The sequence below is a fragment of the Macaca mulatta genome, chromosome 17, assembly GCF_049350105.2.
Source record: "Macaca mulatta isolate MMU2019108-1 chromosome 17, T2T-MMU8v2.0, whole genome shotgun sequence".
Classification (NCBI taxonomy): domain Eukaryota; kingdom Metazoa; phylum Chordata; class Mammalia; order Primates; family Cercopithecidae; genus Macaca; species Macaca mulatta.
The window spans coordinates 84,650,595-84,671,229 of NC_133422.1; the positions used below are offsets into that span (position 1 = coordinate 84,650,595).

Consider the following 20,635-nt stretch of genomic DNA (forward strand, 5'->3'; position numbering starts at 1 on the left):
TTAATAATTCAATTCACTATTCGAAGTGGCCTACATAAGATCTTATGTTTCAGAGCATCTCTGGCCAATAGAATTTTTTGTATTGATGGAAGTGTTACATAATCTGTGATGTCCAATGCAGTAGTTACTAGCCATATTAACATTTGGAGCACTTGAAACATGGCTTTTGTGACTGAACACTTGAATTTTAAATTGTATTTTCTATTAATTAATTTTAAATTAACTTTAAATACATGTAGATAGCTTTTGGCTCTTATATGTAGATATTCATTTGGGATGATAATATATGTATTATATATAGTATATGTAGTACATTCTAAATATATAAAGTATCATTTACATTATATAATAGAAAATATAGATAGAATATATATATATACACAAATAGAACTTTAGGCTTACAAAAAGGCTCCTAACACTAACACTTTACTTAACTATACTACAATTTTTTCAACAAAGAAATTAACATTTATATAATATTATTAATTAAGCTACAGTTGACCTTCCACATCCTTGGACTGGAACAAACACATATGAAAAATAATCAGAAAACAAAACCAAAAAATAGCAATACAATCATAAAAAATACAAATAAGGAACCAATACAACATAACAACTATTTATATAGCATATGCATTGAATTAGGTGTTATATGTAATTTAAAGTATAGAGGAGGATTTGCCTATATTATAAGCCAGTAGTATGCCATTTTACATAAGGGACTTGAGCATGTGGTCATTGTGGTATCTGCCAAGGTCCTGGAAACAATCCCTCTTGGATACAGAGGAAAGATTTTATAGTCTTTTTTTTCAAGGTTACTGGGTTTCTTCACTCATGCCCTTTTGTTTTTCTACTGGAATCCAAAGCAGCCTTCCGTGTTACATTTAGTTTTAATTTCTCCTTAGTCTCTTCTAATCAGTGTCAATCCTTAGTTATTCTTTGTATTTAACGACTGACATTTCTGAAAAATAATTGTTAGGTTTTTGTTGTTGCTGTTAATTTGGTGGACTGTCCTTCCTATTGGGATATTCTCCCATAATTAGACTGAGATTGTGCCCTTTAGGCAAGATCATCATAGAAGTGTGGGCCTTAGTATATCACATCAGGGAATACAAGGTGTTGGTATTTATTATTATTGTTATCCTGTTCAATTGGTTGAGGAAATTATGCAATTTTTTTGGTTTGTTTGTTTTTGTGACGAGTCTTGCTCTTTCGCCAGGCTGGAGTGCAGTGGCATGATCTCAGCTCACTGCAACCTCCGCCTCCCGGGTTCAAGCGATTCCCCTGCCTCAGCCTCCCGAGTAGCTGGGATTACAGGCACATGCCACCATGCCCAGCTAATTTTTTGTATTTTTTAGTAGAGATTGGGTTTCACCATGTTGGCCAGATGGTCTCAATCTCCTGACCTTGTGATCTGCCCTCCTCGGCCTCCCAAAGTGCTGAGATTACCAGCATGAGCCACTGTACCTGGCCAAGATTTCTTCACAATAAACGTATTATGTTTTTCCTTTGTAATTAATAAGTACTTTAGGAGAGGTAATTTGAATATATGCCAATATCATATTTTTTCTCATATGTATGCTCAATAATTTTCTCACTTATTGGCCGGGCATGGTGGCTCACACCTGTGGTCCCAGCACTTTGGGAGGCTGAGTGGGGTAGATCCTGGGGTCCGGAGATCGAGATCATCCTGGCCAATATGGTGAAACCCCATCTCTACTGAAAATACAATAATTGGCTGGGCATGGTGTCTCGCACCTGTAGTCCCAGCTATTAGGGAGGCTGAGGTTGGAGAATCGCTTAAACCCAGGAGGCAGAGGTTGCAGTGAGCTGAGATTGCGCCACTGCACTCCAGCCTGGCCACAGAGCAAGACTTTTGTCAAAAAAAAAAAAAAAATACATACCAGTTATTTATTTAAATCATTAGAATAAACTCATAGACATTTATTTCATTCTATATATTATACTTTCATATTTATCTTATTTAAATTATTTCTTTCTTGGCCTTTGGTAATTACATAAACATAATAACAAATGGTTGGTTGTACAGTCGTATGATTGAATACTATGTATTAAACTCATCTTTTAAACTTTTTAATGTTTAATAATACTGAATACATGTAATAACTATTTAACAATATAGAACATTTAAATAAAATATGTTAAATTTCCAAAAATATTCAAATATTGCTGAAGTTAAAAAATTCATTGGGATTTTGAAGGTATCATGGAAGAATATTCTATTATTTTACACTATGGAAAATTAATCCCAGAAAAAAATAGTTAATGGGGAAGAATGTACAACTGCAAAATTAGGAAAACAAGTTCAAGATGAGTCTATTTTGATACTACATGATAATAATTCATTCTCTTTCTTTTTTTCCACTTTTTTCCTGGTGTTTGTTTCTTCCCTGTTTTATCTATTTTCTAAGTATTCATATACACACATACATAAATGCATATACATAGTTAGTACCTTAATTATCTCCAAAACCTTATTTTATTTACCATTAAAGGGACACCCTAATATTCTTTAAATACTTTTGTCCCTAGTGCATTATTTATCTAAATGGTATGTTACAATCTTTTCAGTAGTAACTCATAATAATTTGCACTCATTTAGTTTGCAGGAAACTTTAAAGCCTAAGTAACATTTTTACTATATAGAAATAGACAAGAATTCCTTATTATGTTAACTGTATGTTTTTTATTCTAATGGCTTTAAAATATTTAAGGAAAAGTAAGCTTACAATTATTTAAAGTCCTGATCAAAATACAAATGTAGTTTGTTACTTAAGAATTCTTTAGTTTTACTTTGCAGAAAGTCTCTGGCTGAGTCTTTAGAATTTCAAATTTAGATAATGTATTATAAAACCATATGTTGTCATGTTTGAACAATTCATTCTAATCCAGTTTACTTTTATTTCTAAAAAAATAAAATATTACTAACAAAAGAGTTCAGGTTTTAGTTTCATTGTGAACACTACGTAAAACAAACTTGGAATATTAATGTTACTACTGAGTAATAAATGGACTTGCTGCCTGGTGCACATAGAGGCCAATCTCATGGCATTGGCTTTTGAAAAAAGAAAAGCTTTATTGTGAGTCAACTGGCAAGGAGATAAGATAAAATGCTAAAATCTGTCTCCTCGGCTGGGATTTGGGTTGGGTTTTTTAAGCACAGGGCACTGAGGTATAATCTGATTGGATCTTACAATAAGGAGATGCCAGGAGGCATGACCTGATTGGATTCTGCCATGGGGTAACTCTAAATCTTGGTCTGATTGGATCTTGGATCCTGCTAAATGGTATTTGTTTCTTGATTCTGTCTCTGCTCCTTTGTCCCAAAACTTAGGTCCTCCCCTGTGATTACACAGTCTTCATCTGAGCATACTCAGCCTAGATGACCTTCAATCTGGGGGTCCATGGCAACTAAAAACAATTCACAACTTTGTTACATTAAGTTGAATAAGATTGGTCTGATGTAGATAACAGTGTGCCCATGGTGACAGTAGGTCAAGGAGAAGGTCGGCAGCACAGAAATTGTGTAAATAGAAAATTCTGAAATACAGCCTGAGGAAAAATGTGTAAGCAAGGGTATTTCCGTGAAATGATTTATATTCCTAAAGGCACACATCTGAATATCACTGGGAAAAGTAATTACAATCCTGTTCTCTATATTTAAAAAGCACGACACCGTTTAACTGCTCCTTTAGAATGAATCAAAATTTCAGAATTTCCAATGAGATGTAAAAGTATTGCTTTTATACCTTGGAACAAACAGAAACCTTAGCAAGGAACATAATACTAAGTATTTTATTTTGCTTAAATTTCTACGACTTAAACCACTTGGAACTAAATTTATACTCACTAAAACTTTTGCAATGACTATTTCTGAGAATATAACAGTAGGAACCACACAAATTGGATTCACTTAGAATCTTTTTATGCTTTTACTTAATGAAATAAAAAGGAAACTCAGCTTTATTTATTACAGCTAATAAATTTTAAAAGTTACAACCTTCAAATTTGAATGGAATGTTAAATGGTTATGGTACAAACATGAAGTCAAGAGTTTTGCAATGAAGCACTATATTGCAACAACATCCTGCAATATTTTTGCATGATTAAATACAAATTGTATTCAGTGGTACGAAAGGCATAAGAACAAATCAAAAGAAATCAGGAAACACTTTGAAACACTTTGTTTGCAATATTGCAAACACTTTGAAATTATACATTTATATAAATGTATACTGTATACATTTTTGTAAATGTTGATATCATTGGAAACTACTTATAATGTTGTTTTTAGTATGCTATTTTAAGTTAGGTATGAGAAACTCAAGCAATTGACAAATGATTTAATTTATTCTTTTTATAAGCACCAAGCACAGTATTAGGCAGTGTGAGCATAAAAATTATTGTCAGCTTTTTTACCTGACAGAATGTTTAAAATTATTAAGAAGACAGAAGAATGACTAGAAAAATATAATATGTTGTGCATATTACCATAGGTATGAGGTGTAGGTAAGCATAAGTTTATTGAGATTTAACAGATGGAGCAATTAACTATCATTAAAAACAGATAAAATTACTGCAGTGGAAGAGGCTAGCCCAAATGTAAAAGGAAAGAGGCCATTTGGTTAGGTTCAGAAAATAAATTCTATATTAATAATTGAACATATTTTACTCTAGCTAAAGTAGAGCATTGGTCAAAAAAAAAAAAAAGGTGGAGGAGGCTATAAAAAAATCTAGCTAATTTCCAAGTTAACAAACTTTGGAAAATTACATACACATCCTGGTAATTTGGTGTGTGACCAGAAGTTTCTAACATAGTATATTACAATTGCCATTTAGATATTCAAGAAGAGAGGAAACATAACTGCAATAATGTTTAAACAGGATTGAGAGTTAACCTGATGCTGACTCAGAATACCAGTGAAACAGAAAATGGTAAGCCTGTTTGACATGGTATAAAAATGAATGAGGCACTTTTCAATACTAATTATTAACCAAGAACCTGAATGTAGACCATTTGAGCAACAAATCCTGTCTCTTCATTTCAAAAATAAAATCTTGTACCAAGTTCAAAATTGTTCAGGTTTCTTTCTATCGTACAGTGAGTGCTCTTTGAAGCAAACTGAATTTTTCTTTTCATTTCACTATTTATCTCATCCCCAAATATTTTTTCTAAATTTGCAACTATCAGCAAAGACACTGGTAAGATATTGCTTCCCATAAAACATACTTCATATGCAGAACTGAATGTAAAGCAAAAAATCGGTAGAAATCAGAAAAAAATACAAATCGATGTCTACCATCTGATAATAGGGTCAAATAGCAAAACATTGAGGAAACAATAATATTTTCATCACAATTTATCAGATAACCTAAACATCAAAATTTGGATGTTGGGCCAAGAGTTTTACATTTAACGTACATATCCAGGATGAACTAAAGTATTTAAGTCTCATCAAATTGGAAGAGAGAGGGGCTCAGAACAATATTTATCACGTTTCTACTAAAACATAGGCTTTGGAATAATTTGTTCTTATTTGAGCATGTGCACCACCACACCTGGCTAAGAACTAACCATTTAAAGAGAATATACTGTAAGGTAAGGAGCCAAGATAAGTGAAAATTGGAAATGGTATACAGAAAGCACCAATGACCTAAAATGCCCAATAGAAAAATTAAAAAACATAAGTTGTAAAATTAATACTGATACATAAAATACGAGTCAGAAACATGCAGAAGAGATCTCTCTAAATGCAAGTAGAAAATCTTTCTGAAAAGAAGGATGGATGAGGTGATCTATATGGAAAAAAGCAGAAACCTAACATAAGAACACAGGCACTTTAGAAAAATGAATAAGTGTAATCACAATGAAAGCTATAAAACAAACATTTCCAAGATGATTAAGGAGCCTCCTTTTTAAGAAGCCATTTATTACTATATTTCCCCCAAAAAGCAATTGAGATCTTTAGAGGGCCTGAAAATATATCACACATACATTTTTACATAGTTGGATAAAAATATCATAATATATCAAGTAAAGATTTTTTTTATCAAATGAACAAGTACTGGATTAGTGATTTCTCAACAATATTTATATAAGAATATATGGAATATTTATATAAGAATGTTATCAGATCTTTAAATAACAAAGTTTATGACACATGAAATTAATATCCAGCCAAATTCTCTTTCATAAATTGAGGCAATGAAAATGTCTTTATAAATGCAAGAACCTAGAAAATCTAACATTTACATATGGTAATTGAAGAAAATGGAGAGTATGATAAAGGCAAACGGGTTATAAACTGTGAGTACTAACTCAGGATTGAGAAATGGACTATAACTGGGCAAGGGGATGTGGAATTTGGTCAAAGTACATTTGTAAATTGGAAGTAAAATTAGCTTAAATAATAAAATATAACTAACACATATATACTACTAAAATCCACAATAAGGACATAATTGTCTGTCTCAGAGTTTATTTTTAAAATCTGAGAAAAGCATAGGACAAAAAGATGTGAAGGTGATTGTGCAGACAAAGTGCTCAAAACTATTCTGTCATTTTTTTCTCTCTCAATAATATGATATAAATGAGTAGCGAGGTGAATGCTTGAAAACTCCTCAGTGATACGACTTAAACAAGCAGGTGTATCTACCCAAAACACTGAATATAGGAACATGGGTTATTTCACTGTATATTTCTTGCCTGGATTAGTATACTGTTTAAAGAGATCACACTTACGTGTCAGGAGCCTTTATGATAGTTCTTTGATCTCCAAAGCTTTAGGGGTGAAAAGATTTGGAAGCTGTTGTCAGTAATGGCAGAGAAAAAGCTGCCATCGTATTTGATATCCCTTTGATATTTGGCCTCTTTTTAGTTGTATGGATTCAGAAATCTTTTAGGGTCATGCAGTGATATACGTGGATAATACTTTTGTCTTAAAATCTAGATAAAAAGTATATTTTTAAAATTTATTATTGAATATCTTTAGTCCCAAATTATAAAAACCTAATATTATTTAAAATACAGTTTTTCTTGTATGCCTTGGTCTTTTAATGAGTATAGATGAAATAAAATAGTTATGTGTCAGAATTCCAGTTTCGTTACAATTCCAGACAAAAGGATTGGAGTACATAATTTTTGCTGAGTAAATTATGTAATATAAATAAAACATAACAATGTACTAATGAAATATCAATGTTATTGAAATATCAAATGTTTCCCCCTTAGTTTTATTTCTCTAATTCACTTAGAACTAATAAAAGTTGAATTAGAAGGCAAGATGAAATAAAGATTTTAAATTAATTTATCAGAATCATTGCTAAAGTGATAATTTCTTTGGATAAATTAATTAAACAGAGAAATAGAAAAGTAAATGAGGTGAAGGAAACTTTATCTGAAGGGTATTCTTTAATAATTTTATTTTCAGAAAGACTTGTTTTCTCCAAGAAATAATCTAACCTATTTTAAAATTTCTAGGTAAAGCATTATTTACTAGACTTAGTCTTAATAAGCACTAAGGCTTCAAACTTTAAAAGACACAAAAATGGAATTTATGCCTTTACTCTTAATAAATTGGACTGTCAGGAAAGAGGACAACATTCTATGTGTTCCAACAGGAAACAGACAACTCTTTGTTGAGAAGTATCATTTGCATAAAATGTAGTATCTGAATTTTCTTCTAGGTTCTTCTCAAAACTCAAATATATAACTGTGCCAATATACTTTTCATTTTCTAATTTCCTTTATACATTATTTCCACAAAAATTTGCGAACAACCCCCAACCAATTCAATATTTTCACTATTCTCATTGTCAATCAGATGATAAAAATCTCTTTTTTTTAACATCAGAAACAAGTGAACATTAGTTTATGTGCCTTTTTTCCTATGTGTATGTCAAGTCTTTTTCAGAACGAGGCTCCAGGTATCTCCAGATTGAATTATGTACCTGCACTAGATCAACTGCTGCCAGAGTCTTAGGAAGCCTTGTTCAAATGCTAGAGTTATTCATTCACCAACATTAAATCCTAGGAGAGAGGATGCAACAAAGCCGGACTCCTTCCTCCATGGAATGTGCTGATTTCAGAGGAGGTGGCAGCCAATGTAGAAAACACTGGAATTTTTCCTTGGAACTGGACTGCGATGAGACGTGCTTGCCATGAAAATAACCTACTGTCTTTTCTTTGACCCTTCCTTTCTAGTTTTTGAAGATTAAAGCAGGAAATAATTTTCTTCGAAGATACTTGATAAAAATTCCCCCCAAAACAAAAACACATGCTTCCACTTCCCTGATAAAAATTTACTGCAGTTTGGCACCTGAGTCTAGCTCAGTTGGTGGATGAGCTGATTGATGCATTCACCCTGATAGCCAGGTGAGCCCATCTCCTTGAGGAAGCCCATGCATTTTTGGTTGCATGACGGGCCACTGAGAGGTGAAAAGGGTGCAGGAACCATGAGATCTCCTGGAAATGCTTCTCCGAAAAGGCAGTTTCATGAATGAGGTCTTCCAGGCAAATGACACCAAACTTCCCCAAGTGCTCCTCAATCACTATGTTATTTGTTAGAGGAATGGTCTTCTTCTTGACCTTGGCTTGTCCACGTTTCAAAATGTATTTCAGATTTTGAAATCTTCAGGTCCATAAGGTTCCACTAAAAGCAGCATTTTTAGGTTCTGGGGGGTGACATTTACAAAGACACCACTAAAATTTTTCCTTAAGTGAAGTCTTGCAACGGGTTCTCTGCACCAGTAAACTCACGCCATCAATCCTTTCCAGCCTACAACAAAGGCCAAGGAATGTTTATCTGGCAATTCCAAGGTATGAGGTTTCACTTCTAGCCATCTGAGATGTACCTGGTCACATCTCTGCCTTCAGGAATCATGCAGGAATGATTCCAGTTGCTTAAACCTGAGCCCTTTTCCTTTCCTGTGCTCCTTTGCCAACATGCCTGCTTTGCCTAGGTGGCTATGAGGGCTTGATAAGCCTCCCTCTTTTTCAGGAGATTTCCTGGAGCCAAAGGGATTTTTCTTTGGTCTTGTTTCGCTGTCTTTCTTGTGTTGTGGCTCAAAAATCTTACACGTTATAAATTAACTACACATTTTAAAAATTGCATTATATAATACGTATATAAAATATAATATATATGTATACTGTAAAATATGGTAATAAAATGAACAGCTGCTAAGCCACCACTCCGCCTAAGAAATATCAAAATCCTGGCATTTACTTTTGCATTGCTGTCCATTAAATTCTTCTATCTAATCCAACAGGTGGTCACAATATGTTATTAAATTTTGTATTTGTCATTGCCTTTCTTTTAATTTTATACATTTATCACTCACATGTATGCATCCCATGCAATACAATGTTTAGTGTAGGTTATTTTTTAAACTTTATATAAACATTTTAGTATTTACATTAATTGCTTTTTCACGCAACATTAAATATAGTACAAGTGTCCAAGTTTTAGTGTTTTGCTATAGTTCGTTTTTTAAGCAATAAAAATTATATTGTCTAAATATTTCACATTTTATTCATCCATCTTCCTGTTGATAGACATGCAACATATTTCTTCTTAGTTTCTGCTTCTGTCAATATTATCACTCTGAATATTTGTGTACAGATCTGTTCTATACACACATGGATTCCCTAACATATATCCCTAGGAGACAAAATTCCTGTACAAGGTCATGCCACATTATTTTTAAATTTTTAAAGCAATACATACTCTTTAACCCTATCTTCTATAATGCATATTTTTCTCAGATTTTTTTTACATGAGTATTACAGTTTATTAAAAGAAACTGCAGGCAGGAAGAAATGTGAAGAGTCTCCCAGTCTGTCTAGGTCTCCCAAGCAGAAAACTGGGACTGTTACATCAATGCATGGATTGTATTTAATTCGATGAGTTTTTACTACTGTCTGTATCTATGCAATATCACCCAAAACAAGATGTAGATAGAATATTTCCATCACCTCAGAAAGTTTGCCTGTGTCCTTTTGAAGTTGATCCTTCTTTCCACCCACTGCAACTTTCTGATTTTTAATCCCTTAGAGTAATTTTGCCAAAAAGTTGCCCCTTATATAAAATATATATCATGTAGTTTATGTTATTTAGTATCTGGCTTCTTTTAACTTATTTTTTGACTTTTATCTATCATTACATCAATTAGTAGTTCCTTCCTTTCGTATTGCTAAGTATTCTTTCACTAAATAAATATGACAAAATATTTTGACAGATGCAGAAGGATTATTGATGTAAGGTAATTAACGTAATATCCCAGTTACTTGTGATGCTGAGGTGGGAGGATCACTTGCGCCCAAGATGTCAAGGCTGCAGGGGGCCACAGTTGTACTACTGCACTTCAGCCTGGGTTACAGAGCAAGACACTGTCTCATAAATAATAAAAAGACATTATAAGAGCTCCTATTATATAAATGTTCAACAAATTTGTTTTGTTATTTCTAACATTTTAATCAAAATAAGTGGTCCACATTTAGTAGTACCAAGGTAATATGTGGAGACTGGTAATTTTAGTTAATTTTAAGATGAGAAATTCTCTTCATTCATTGATTTTTTTGAAGTATCTATTATGGTTTAGGTGATGAGAAAATGTACATAAACAATAAATAATAATCTTATTAATTTTATAGTACTTGAATTTGAAGTATGGTATTTGCTGATAATAAAAATAAACTCTTGATGCTCCATTGATGAGAATTGTTTAATTCTCATCTCTTTTATATATTCTTAAGGATATATTGAAGGCTCATCTACATAAGTTAAGAACATTTAACTCCCTCTGGAATCATTGTGAAAATAAATGTCTTTGATTTCCTAATAGATATGTAATTCACAAAAATAAGAGAAAATAAATTTTAAATAAATTTGTATCTACAAATTGATTTGTATTTGTACTATCTGAGAACATAGCAATATTTCATAAATCAAATATCAATGATAAAAATATGTATTCCATATATAAAGCTTTAAAAGTAAGGTGTTGCATTGAGATTACTTTCTACACATACTCCCTTCAAAGATGCTTAATAATATTTCACACTTAAATGAAGACATACAAATGATACAGTTAACACACTCTCTCTCTCTCTTTCTCTCTCTCACACACACGTATATACATGTTCTTTTTAAAATTCAGAATACTAATAACAAATAAGTCCTTGAGGGGAAAAAAGTAAAAAAAAAAAAAAAGCTCTTTATATGCCAAATTAGTGAGAAAATGTTCAGCTATTTTTTTTCATCTTTTTTTCTTTTATACAGAGAAACTCAGGTATAAACTTCTAGCAGCATTTTGATCAGATTTAGAAAATAGTTGAAAGAGGAAGAACAAAGGGAGATGATAGAAATGGCAGAAAACTTAAGGCATCTTTGGATGAAAAAATAACCTGAATCAAGAAAATGTAATTTTTGATGGTGATTACACTTTGAAGAAAATAAAGTGGATTGAGGAGACAGATATGACTGGGCAGGAAATTAGATAGGGTGGACAAGATGGTCTCTCTAAAAGGGGCTATTGAGCTGATACTTGAATGATAAAAAGGAGCAGGCTATCCGAAGTTATGAGTCAAGTATTTTTCAGAAAGAGGAAAAGAAAAAATAATGGAAATAGGGATAACCCATTAGAGAAAATGTGAGAAGGCTTACATGGTTGGAACAAAACGAATAAGGGTAAGTTTCAGAAGAAGAGAATAAAGACAGGAAAATATAAGGTGGGAGGAGATAAAGAGTTTATACCTTATTTTGAGTAATGGGAAATAATTATTGGGTTTTATGCTGGATAATATCCGTGATTGAATTAGAATGTGAAGATAACTGCAGCTGTGTTGCAGGTCATCAATAGTTTTGGGAAAAAGAAAATGTTTTAGAACTGTTCGCAGGTTACTGGAGAGTTTATGTAAACGATGTTAGATACTTGAGTAGGATCCAGGCAGTACTGTTTTAAGAAATAGTCCAGTTTGGATACTTTCCAAAAGAATAAATAGCAAGATTACATAAGGTTACAATGACTGGAAGGATCAAGGAGAAAGCCTAGTGTTCTGGTCTGAGAAACTGGGTAAATTGAAGTAGTATTAACTATGTTGTATGAAACACACAAAAGCAATTTGTGAGTGGAGAAACACAAAATTCAAGGCCAAATATTGGAATTAATAAATTAATCTCAGTGATGAAAACTTTGTCAAGTTATGCTACTGACATTAAGTGATGATAAAGTGTGTCTGAGGAGAAAAAAATAAATAAATTCACCTATTGGGAAAGTGGTGTTTTAGAAGAGAAAAATGACAAGAACTGAAAACAGTTGTTCTCCATCATTTTGTGGTCTGGAGTAGACAGAAGAGCAAAGGTACAGAGTGTCATCAGCTGGTAATCCTTGAGGGATACTGAGAGAGTGTGGTAACATGGAAACCAATGCCAATATTTCTAGAATAAAAGTGTTAACTGTGTGAGTGCTGGTGGGAAAGTTGAATATGGGTAATAGACTTGAATAGACAATATGGTGGACATTGGTGACCCCATAATAAATTTCAGAGGTGTAGTGACAAGGATGAATGGAGGAGATTGAAGAGAATGTGCAGTGGATGAATGGAGAAATTGTTTCTGAGTCCTTTAAAAAAATTTATTTTAAAAGGGGACAATATTTACTTGGTAGTAGTCAGAGAAGTATCATGTTCAAGAATATGGGACCTATTATAGCAAGTGATATGTAAACAGTAATGTGTTTCCAGATTATTTTTCCAATCAAAAACAAGGTGGGAAACAACTTTCTAGTTCGCAGCAAAGCAATTAATGTAATTAATAGATTCTTATTATAATGAAATACATTTAAAAAGTCGGCATTCCAAGAGACAGTATTTTCAACAAATTTATTTTTATGCTTTTATTTTTAACAATAATAGTTAACATTAATCAAGTAACTGCATTATTTTATGTTTTGGCTGATGAGGTTCTTTGAATTTTTCAAAAGTCTATTAATTGAAGACTTCCCCTCAACTCCCTCCCCATGTTCTAGGAAGGATAGATAAGTATAGGGATGTACATATTTCATTGTTATTACATCTTGTCCTTGTCTGATCAAGTATTTCTTTTAAAGTACTGCTAAAACTTGTCTACATTTTATAATTGAGGGGAATGTCAGCAATTTCATCACATTAATGTCTTTTGTTATTAAATGTATTATACTGAGGTGTGTGATTTCTGTATCCTCTAATAGAAATATTTCTAATAGCAAATATTTATTTCTCTTTTTATAGAGTCAGAATCAAGATTTGTTTCCTCCACCTTGTTGAAACTTATGCAAATATCTCTCAAATAAATAAATTGGCCCAAACTTTGTGGAAGTTTGACTACTTCATAATTGTTTATGAAATACCTCTCTTTTCTACCAGACGCAGTAAAGAGTGTCACATAATAATGACGAGAAGGACCTCCGTCATGTAAGGCAGAAATTTTCTTACTTCTCTTGTATTTTGGTCTGTTTTGTGTTGCTATAAAGGAATACCTGTGGCTGGGTAATTTATAAAGAAAAAGGTTTATTTGGTTCACATCTCTAATAATCTATAAAATTGAATATTGACCATCTGCGTCTAGTGAGACGCCTTAGGCTTCTTCTATTACAGGTGTTACTGAGAAATAATTTTTAGGCAGCTAGAAAGGGTGAAAGTTTCCAGTGGAACTTTCCTTTAATAAAAAAGCAACTCCCAAACCATGTCTTCTCCATCAGAAAGGGGCTTGAATAACCAGACCTGAAAGCACTGATATGCAAATACCGGCAGCTAGAAGCCAGGTCCACCCAATATGGTGGCTCCCACCCTCTTTTCCTTGTCACCGGGTGTGCCAGGTGTCATGCCAGCCTCCAGATAAAACCACATGTGTGGGACGGCCAGTCTTTTTGCAGGCTGTGTAGAAGGCACACCTGGTCAAACCAATTCGCTAGTCCCTGTGTAAATCAATCACCACCTCCTCCAGCCTCTGTGCAAAACCAGTTGCATTCCACCAAAAATCAGAGACCCTCTTTTGAGTTTTCTCAACATGAGGACACCATTTCTCTTGCTTTTCTTCTCTTTCCATTAAACTTTCTGCTCCAAAACCCACTCCTCATGTGGGGGTATATGTCCTGAATCCTTTCTCAGCCAAGACCAAGAGCCAGGGTATATATACCCCAGACAACAGAGACACTTCACTTCCACTCAGGGCAGAAAGCAAAGAAAGCCAGTGTGTGCAGAGATCACATAAGAAAAGAAGAGCGAGAGCAGGGAAGCTCCAGGGTTTTTTTAAAAACAACCAGCTCTCAAGGGAATTAATACAGTGAGAACTCATTCACTCCCACCACCCAAAGAATGCTGTTAAACTACCCATAAGGGATCTGGCCCATAACCCAAATACCTCTCATTAGGCCCCACCTCCAACTTTGGGATTCAAATGTCAACATGAGGTTTTGAGGGAACAAACTTGCAAACCATAGCACCAAGTCACAAAACGCTACAGCGGAGATGGAGAATTGAAGATAGAGATTAGTCATGTGAGTGGACAGTTCTGGAGCCAATGAGTGAGAATAGGATCAAGGACATGAGTCAAAAAGCTGGTCTGAAATAGAAATAAGTACAGGCCATCTTTTGTAACTAATGAGAGGAGAGTTTATGGGTAGAGATACAGGTAAATATGGAAATTTGATGGTGAGAAGTTGAGGAAATTATCTTCTGAAAGTTTTTATTTACTCATGGACGTTTGAATAAATACCATAAACTCAGAGTAAGAAAAATACATAAAATAGGATGGTTGAAAAGAAGAACAAAGGTGAAATATTTATTTCAATTCGTGGAGAAAACAAAGCACATATACTAAGAAATATGGAAAGATTAGCATTGTATGGAGTGCCCGATTTCCACTTGGATTTTGCTTTATATGTGTAAAATGAGACCAATTGAGATTTTTGCATTTTTCTCAAGCTTCTCAGAGCCACCAGGTTGAGGCAAGAGGATTGAGTTAAACCAAGGTAGAAGTTGTAAAAAGAAGAGCGTAGTATTCAACACTGTATGCAAAGAAGTAATTCTGGAGGTGACATTTATTTGATTTTTAAATTTCTTGAAAATAGTTATTTAAAGGGAAAATATTTATTTAGCAAATAATTTTAAACTGCTTCTTGGTATCCAGTCAGACGGTTAATGATGGAAATGAATTTCAAGTTCTATATTTCAGAGGTGATCTTCTAAAAGTATGAATCTATGTTCTGCCTAGTTTCATGGTTACCTGTAAGAGATCTATTATTCTATCTCTAGTTATTAATACTAAAATTTTAAAATTGACCTTACATTGTAATTAAACTTTATAACTCATTTACCTTATATTGTAATTAGCTTGAGACTTCTGGAAACAATTATTTCTTGACATAGATATTCTAATCTAGTCATAGTTACCACATTTATTTAGATACACATGTACATTCTCTCCTGATACAATCACTATTAATATAAACTCATTGTTCTCTATTAGACCTTTCTCAATCATAGTATGAGAAATTCAGCTTTCAAAATTTTAGACACTTTTAAATACATAACCTTTTTAATGACTTTGGTTATGGATGATACAATTATGCTTTACCTGAAGTATCTGAAATGAACTTTGCTAATCATATGTATTTTAAGTTTCTTCATCCAAAGATCATATATTTCTCCATTGGGCTTTTTTTTGAAATCCAAGATGTCAAAACCAATACGTAAAACTATTCAATTTCCTTCTCTTTGACCAAACAGTTCATTCTTTTGAAGCATAATCTAACCAATATAGTAATTTCAACATCATGTCTCTAATTTCTAGAACAGTGTAAAATTATATAAATCAGATTCTCACATGTTACTAAATGATGCTTCCTACAGTGATCTCCTTTGGCTGTTAATGCCTCCCAACAAGTACCTTCCTGCAGATTTTACAATTTGTCAAAAAAATGAATAAACTCTTCTTCTAAGTGAGAAGTCAGCAAAATGCCCACATAACACGCAACTTTTGTTTTATTTTATTTTTGGTCACCATGAAAAATTTCAAAACGTTTCTCAAGAATGAACAGGAACTAACACTTTTTGAGCACTTATTGAATATTGTACTATCAAGACAATATTTTATGTACTATTTTGGGATTAAAAAAATAAAGTTTAAAAAAAATCAGACTGGTTATTTTAATAGAGGTGAATAGATGTTTACTATTTATACTCATACATGTCACTGATGTTCCTCTAATAGGTGAGAAAAGAGTGAGTTACCTTTTCATCTCTTCCAACTATTGCCTGGTTTTAGTTACATTCAAGCTTTCAAATTATTTTTCTTTTAATTCTATACTTTCCCTAAAGATATATAAATGTTATCTGAAGCACTGTTAGTCCAATATAAGTTACTCTGCCATTATTAGAACCAAAGCCTCTCCTAATACTTAAAATTTGTTTAGTTTTTATGTTATAAATTCACCTAAAAAACAAATAATGGAAAATTTTATATCAAAATAAAGTATTTAAGTTTAAGCTTCTTTATCTTAGTTATTTCTTAGAATAAAAGGTAGTTTGGGAAACAATTTTACAAATACAATATTGAAACAATGTTTTTGCTAGTGTTTTTCTAATTACTTTCATAGAAGGTATTCCATACGTAAAAACAATTAAAATAAAATTCATTTAATTTGTGATTTCCTAGATAATTTTACATAAGCCTATTTAATTTTTTCAACAGAAAAATGCTACTTCAAAATCTGACTAAATCTGAAAAGCATTGCAGATGTTAAGATATGATAACTTGATTATTATCATCAATATTTTAATGACATCTAACAGGAACATGTGCAAAAGACGAATGAATGTTCACCTGAAAAAGTATTGAATATTTTCTATGATCATAATTTCTATGATTATCATTGAATAATTAATTGAGCTACCCACTTGAATAAGTCATGTTGCTTCCTAGAAAATAAAACAAGGGGACGGGTGCGGTGGCTCACGCTTGCAACCCCAGCACTTTGGGAGGCTGAGGCAGGTGGATCATGAAGTCAGGAGTTCAAGACCAGCCTGGCCAAGATGGTGAAACCCCGCCTCTACTAAACATGCAAAAAAAAATTAGCCATGCATGGTGGCACACACTTGTAATCCCAGCTACTCCAGAGGCTGAGGCAGAGAATTGCTTAAACCTGGAGGAGTGGAGGTTGCAGTGAGCTGAGATCATGTCACTACACTCCAGCCTGGGTGACAGAGCGAGACTCCGTCTCAAAAAAAAAAAAAAAGAAAGAAAACAAGAAAAGATAAAACCCACCTTATCTGTTATTTTAATTAATTGCAATTTTGCAGAGGTGTCATCACTTCACTTCTTGATTAAGAAATTTCAAAGTGATATAAAAATTACCCAAACATTCTTTAGAATTTGTATATTGTATATAATAGATACACTGTAAATAATCTATTTCTACTTTTCTTGTCATTTCTACAGCAAGTTTATATTTTCTGGGTTCTTGATTCCGGTACATTTAAGTATTTTCATATAATTTAATCCAAAATACAGAAGAATGTATTTAATATTTTGGTACTTATCAAGTTACTAAACTTTAAGGGTTTTTCATTATTATATACAAGGTCACAGTATTATTGTGTCCTCAGTTTATGACATATTCCATCAACTTTTCTAAGTAAAGATTGATCTCCATCCTCTGCCTGCCATCTAGATTGTCAGATATATGGTTTTATTAGGATTGACCTGTCAACCATGAGATGTTGTCAGTCACAACCCTGGAAAATAAAAATAGTTTATATTTTTCCAGAGTTCTAAAATGTGCTCAGGCAAATCTTGTATCATGTATGCCCAATTATAACAGATTTCTCAATGACCATTCATTTTTTGTTCATGGCCAATACCCTTAAATTTAAACAAATATTTATAACACAGCAGGTATACATATCTTTGGTTAAATATAAAAAGACTTCCTCTAGAGTATCCCATGTAATGTAACACTTCAAATAAGTTATTCTATGTGATAAAAGTTATATTGTGAGAATAATTGCTCCTGTATGCTAGGATATATATACATTTTTTTTCTATTTTATTCCATTAGAAGTTTAAATCTTTGTAGAAATTATTGTTTGTGTTTGATGGAAAACCCTGTAGCTATACATCCAGTCTTAAAATGCATTGCCTTATTCCTACGATAATTAGTTACTATCTATTAGCATAATACATACAAATAATTATGCTAGATTTTATGAGACAAAAACAATTTAAAATGATTTTTAAAAGCATACTTCCTGTTTGTGGAATACATAATTTAATAAATAGATATTTCTCCAATGCTTCTTAAATCTTCTCTGGTGAAAATTGACCTTTACGATGTCTGTCTTATGTAACCAACAGCATCAAATAAAGGTATACTGGTATTTTTCATAGCCTAAAGACTGAAGCCTATCATCTTTTCCTACCTCCTTTTCGATTTTCTCATTCCTTTCTAATATCTTTAGCATGCTCATTCTTTCTATAGTTACCTATAAACAAAATCACATGCTTAATCTTAGTGTCTATTGCAGCTCCTCTTCATTTGCTTCTTTTACTAGCTAGGCAGACAGTGCCAGGTCCTCAATCTTCCACAATGCCCAAGCAAGCCTCGCCTCGGTTCTCTTCCCAACCCTACCTCCTGGTTAGGCTTCTGGAAAGAGTAATTCTAACCCAGCAAAAGAGCATGAGAAACTTTCAAATCACGTGTTTAGACAGTTCTTGCAAATGATTTAACATTTGCTGGAATTCTAGAAAAAATATAAAATACTTTGTATTTTTAAGGATATAGGATAGGGATTTACTGTCTTTCTTTTATGCTTTACTTGGTTTTATTGTTCTGACTGAAGTATGTACGTTGTGGCCAGGTATTGGCTAGGAGTCCTGTTTGAGGTGAGATTTAGGAGACGTAAAAGAGTTAGAGCATCATGAAAGAAGGTCATGCCTTTTTTTATTGTTTTGCTCTGTTTTTGTTTTTGTTTTTGTTTTTGTTTGTTTTTTTTGAGACAGAGTTTCACTCTTGTTGCCCACCTCCCGGGTTCAAGCGATTCTCCTGCCTCAGCCTCCCAAGTAGCTGGGATTACAGGTGCCTACCACCACACCTGGATAATTTTGTATTTTTAGTAGAGACGGGGTTTTGCCATGTTAGTCAGGCTCGTCTCGAACGCCTGACATCAGGTGATCTGCTCGCCTCGGCCTCCCGAAGTGCTGGGATTACAGGCACGAGTCACCATGCCTGGCCAGGTCATGGTATTATTGTTGACATGAGCAAAGAAGTAATGGCTGAGCAACCAGAGTTCACTCTGTCTTTATTGTCCAGAATTAGTATGCCTGGTTTCAAAAAATGTGAGATGGAATAATCATGATGTGGCCTCTATTTATTAATCCACTTTCTTATTTTGCTGTTTTTCATCAGCTTCCACCTTTTCTTACACATACACTTGCATTCTTGGATTATAGAATTGTTGATACTTCCCCATCATCGTGAAGCTTCACACGTCTCTAAACGTATGATTATTTTTGCCACTTAAACAAGATCCCTTATTCTTTCAGCTTAAGGATCTTCTGTGTATTCTGTCAACTCAGCTCAGAAATTATCCTCTCTATGAAAATTTGTTGCCACATTTTTTCACCTTAATATACACTTTCTATCATTTGCCCATAATTATAATATTACATGTATACTAGTGTTACATGTATACATGTAATTATATCTGTCTTATCAGGCTGTTATCACAGTATGAAAGGTTTTTGAAAGCAGAAATTGTATTTTATTCAGCAATGTATCAGAAACTAACAGATGTTTTACATAAGATGTTCAATAAATATTATTCAGTCAGCACAACTGGTTGACTAAATGCATATATGGAATGGCAGTTTTCAAACAAATACAGACTAGAGGACAAGAATGTTGACTTTAAAAATGACTGTTCTTCCTTTCCAAATGGAATATTGCCAAGATGGTACTCTCATACCCCTGAATTATGAATTTAATGTGTCTTTATTATTATATTTAATAAATAGTATCTATTATATATAATTTTATAAAATAAACATACTTTTAATATCATTCATTCAAAGAATATAGATGGAAAACATGGCTCTTCTCTGGTTGAGAACAATCTCTAACTATATAAAGGATACAGCCTGGTAGAGAGGACTGTAATAGAGACTCCTATAGCTTGCAAAATTAACAGTTATCTAGGTTATCTAGGTGACCTTAGAGTTTGAAAGACTGAAGAGGTACTAAGCATCAGTATGATTTAGCATCTTTAAAATAGTACTAGTGTTAAGAGATTCAAACTTTGTTCAACTCACACTTATGAGTGAGAACATGCAGCGTTTGGTTTTCTGTTGTTGTGTTAGTTTGCTGAGAATGATGGTTACTAGCTTCATCCATGTCCCTGCAAAGGACATGAACTCATCCTTTTTTATGGCTGCATAGTATTCCATGGTGTATAAGTACCACGTTTTCTTTATCCAGTCTATAATTGATGGGCATTTGGGTTGGTTCCAAGTCTTTGCTATTGTGAACAGTGTTGCAATAAACATACGTGTGCATGTGTCTTTATAGTAGGATGATT

The 20,635-nt window shown here is 33.1% G+C and overlaps 1 non-coding gene and 1 pseudogene across 1 annotated transcript; one reads left to right on the forward strand and one right to left on the reverse strand.

Moving 5' to 3' along the window:
- Positions 1-7,800: 7,800 nt before the first annotated feature.
- LOC114673502 (large ribosomal subunit protein uL30-like 1 pseudogene) lies at positions 7,801-18,523 on the reverse strand (annotated as a pseudogene).
- On the forward strand, positions 12,200-12,268 carry LOC114673612 (small nucleolar RNA SNORD38). The gene has a single exon (XR_003724389.1). It is a non-coding gene; the product is annotated as a small nucleolar RNA SNORD38 (small nucleolar RNA).
- Positions 18,524-20,635: the final 2,112 nt, after the last annotated feature.